This window comes from Propithecus coquereli, unplaced genomic scaffold, assembly GCF_000956105.1.
Source record: "Propithecus coquereli isolate 6110/MARCELLA unplaced genomic scaffold, Pcoq_1.0 Scaffold349, whole genome shotgun sequence".
NCBI lineage: Eukaryota > Metazoa > Chordata > Mammalia > Primates > Indriidae > Propithecus > Propithecus coquereli.
This window is the reverse complement of record NW_012149163.1, coordinates 1,018,304-1,021,619: the sequence shown is the minus strand read 5'-3', so window position 1 is coordinate 1,021,619 and position 3,316 is coordinate 1,018,304. Positions and strand designations below refer to the sequence as shown.

General features: G+C 49.2%; 2 pseudogenes; both read right to left on the bottom strand.

Moving 5' to 3' along the window:
• Nucleotides 1–259: 259 nt before the first annotated feature.
• Nucleotides 260–1,930, bottom strand: LOC105815831 (annotated as a pseudogene).
• A 379-nt stretch (nucleotides 1,931–2,309) lies between these two features.
• On the bottom strand, nucleotides 2,310–2,974 carry LOC105815830 (annotated as a pseudogene).
• Nucleotides 2,975–3,316: the final 342 nt, after the last annotated feature.

The window sequence follows — 3,316 nt, the reverse complement described above, 5'->3', positions numbered from 1 at the left end:
TTGTTTCCTTTGCTGTGGAGAAGCTTCTTAGCTTGATGTAATCCGACTTGCCTATTTTTGCTTTGGCTGCCTGTGATTTCGAGGTCTTATCCAAAAAAAGTCTTTGCCCAAACCAAGGTGCTGGAGCATTTTCCATGTTTTTTCTAGTAGTTTAGAGTTACCAGTCTTAAATTCAAGTCATTAACCTATTTTGACTAGATTTTTGAATCTGGTGAGAGACAGGGGTCTTGAAAACATGGGCAAACATCTGAGGTGGGTTTCAAAGGAAGACGCCCGGGCCACCAGGTCCCAGTCCAGCCGGGTTACTAAGAGGCCCAGCTGAGGAGCAGGGAGCCAAGAATGAATGAACATCTGCTCTCCTCCCACACCTGGATTCAGTTGTATCTTTAAAACTTCCTGGAACGTTTGTATCTAGCTTTCTCCTTCCTGGTGAATCTAGAGGTTTCATATGTGGACAGAAAGCTTCAGAGGTGGAAGAGATGGATGAGATTCTGTTTCCAGAAATTTAGCAAAAAGTTCTGAAAAAGAACTATTAAGCACAGATTGCTGATTTGGCCTCAAAGGTGTGTCGGGGACACTTTTTGATCCTCCTCCAAGCCATCCGGTCATCTACCTGGTAACATCGCCTCGATCTTCATCAAACAGCTGCTCCATTTCCTCCCCTCTGACACCCAGGATGCTCCCATCAGTCGTAGCACTTCGTGACGCTGATTCTTTGGTGTGTGGAAATGTCCGATGAAGAGGTTTCTCATTAGAACTTTGTCCACTTTGCCAACTGTGCTGTTTACTAACTCCATCAGCTTCTCTTGTAGATCACTGAGCACTTCTCGTTGGAGCTCATTTAGATTTTTAAGTTCTTCAATTTGTTCTTCCTTTAGCTCTAACCGTCCTGTGAGTCATGATGCTGAATCCAGTGCAGCATTTTCTTCGTCCAAACGTTCCTGTAATGATGTCACTTTTCCCTCCAGATTTTCTGCCTTTTTCTCCCATGCAGCTGCGAGTTGTTTTTGCTTTTCTAGCTCAGCCGAATGCATGGCTTTTTCCTCTTGTTGGAAGAGCTCTAATAGGATCTGCAGGTTGGCTGGTGACAGAGCATGCTGCTTCACTTGCTCCTGAGAGACAGAAAGCTGCGGTGCAATTTCATCCCTGTGCTTGGAGACTACATTCAGTTGTTCCTGCAATGACTGTACCTGCACCCTGGCTTGCTGGCCTGAATTTTCCACTGCATCGTCCACTTCTAGTTTTCTAATGTCCATTCCTAAAATTAACATTCTCTCCTTGAGGTTTGTTACTTCCTGCCTCAAAGTTCATTTTCATTTAATTGTTTAGTGACATTTTCATTTAAAGAAAATAACTCATCACTTTTGGCTTTAAGAGGTCTTTTTCCTTAAGTAATCTTATAAAATACCATCTTTGTCCTTTAGCTAATGTCTGTATCAGTTTGCTCATATTTTTTTTGTTCCAGCTCTGCGGTGGCAGCAATCGAGCTGGACAATCTGACATTATGTTCCTGAAGAGTTCTTCTTGCAGTAATTCCCTGAGCTCTTCTATCTGTTGCTGAAGAAACTGAGAAGACTCAATCGAGACGTCAGACGTATTTGCTCCAAGACACTCTGCTGACTGGGGAGTACACGATGATCCAGAAGAGAGCGGGGGTGAAATATCCGGTTTTCCTAAAAGAAGATCCTCGGTATCACAAAGCTGCCCTGTGCTGTGTTGAACTTGTGCTAATTTCTGCCACCGTCATGGAGAGCTGAAGCATGATGGCTGAGCCCATGACCCAGGGAGGCCGGCGCGGTGGTCGTTGCTGCAGCACCAGCTCCCGCCCGCGCGGGCTGCGCAGCGGACCGCAGTTTCAGCGGCTGACCCTGCAGCGCGATCTGTCATGCTCTTGGGCGGCTGATTTCTCCCTCCTTCTGTTCTGGTTCATTTCGGTAACGTACAGATGCTGCTTTATTTTAAGCTGTGACGCTTCCTGCTTCGCTTCCAGATCGGGGCAAAGTCTCTGGAGTCTTTCGTTCTCCCATCTCAAGGTAGCACGATGGCTTCAGTTTCCTTTCTCCTGGAGGGAGGTAATTCCCTTCCACGTCCTCCCTGCCCTCCCCCAGCACAGCCTTTGTTTTTCTTTTTTTAAGAGTTCATAATCTGCCTTTATTTTATAACTGATGAACAACTTTTAATTTATCTTTCAAAGTTAATTATAATTGGTGACTGCTTTTCTTAGATACTTGTCTCATGTTCAAGAGAGGGGAATAATTTAGCCCTTGATTTAAAAAAACACACACACACAAGAAGGTGTATGACGTTAACTACGAATAATACTCCACTGTGACATCATTGCTATAAACTTGTAAGTCGGTTTTTCTTCCAGATGTTCTTTTGGTGGCTGTAGCAGCGGATAGTTTCATCACATTCAGAACAATTAACGCTTCTATCTTTTCACAGATTCTCCGAGGTTCCTGTACAGCCACGCCACCTGTCCGGGCACTCTGTGGTCGCTTCATGGATTCTGAGGCTGCCTCCCAAGGGGTTGGCTGGTAGACCATGAAGTTAATTCCTGCCTCTAAGCAACTCTCTGCCCGCACTCGTCCTACACCGTCACAAGCCACCACGTTTCTGGTACTATAAAGGTCCTTTTTAGTAGCCCATTCACAAGTGGACGCTGCGACCACAACCTGGCCATTTCCACGCTCAACGAGTGCTTCTGTATGAGGCTGCGTCCTTGTAACTCGCGACCTGTGCCAGAACTCACGGGAGGGCCACGCTGCCGCCCAACCCCGCTCTTTCCTGGCTACAGATGAGAGCTCCAGATTCCGGGGCTTCCGGCTGGTGAACTCTGGGGCAACAGCTTCGTCGTCCTGAGGGTCCACTTCGGGCTTCACTGCAGGCTGGGAACTGGCTGAGACGGCTGCGAACCTACACTCGGGGTTCCTGCAACCGACGGCAACTCCCAGAACCGCGGCCGGAGCGCCATGGCCGAGACGATCCCGGGCAAAGCCTTGCCTCCTGTTTCTCACGGGCGTCTCCGCGGCTGCCGCCGCAGCCATGTCGACCGAGAGCAGCACGTCCTTTATAACGTCTGGAATTTGGCCGGGAGGGAAGCCGGGCTGCCCCGCACTGGACCCGGAGACCGGCCGGGCCGGAGCCGAGGCCCCCACGCCAGGACGACATCGCTGCGGGTCTGGAGAACGACCTGGTCGCTCCCCTCCTAGAAAAGCGTCTGTCGCCCTCGGACGATCTCGCCAAGTGCCTCTAACCGCGGTCTCCGGGAGCCTGAGTCGCGCAGGATGTGACGACACAAAGCGGGTTCCCAGGC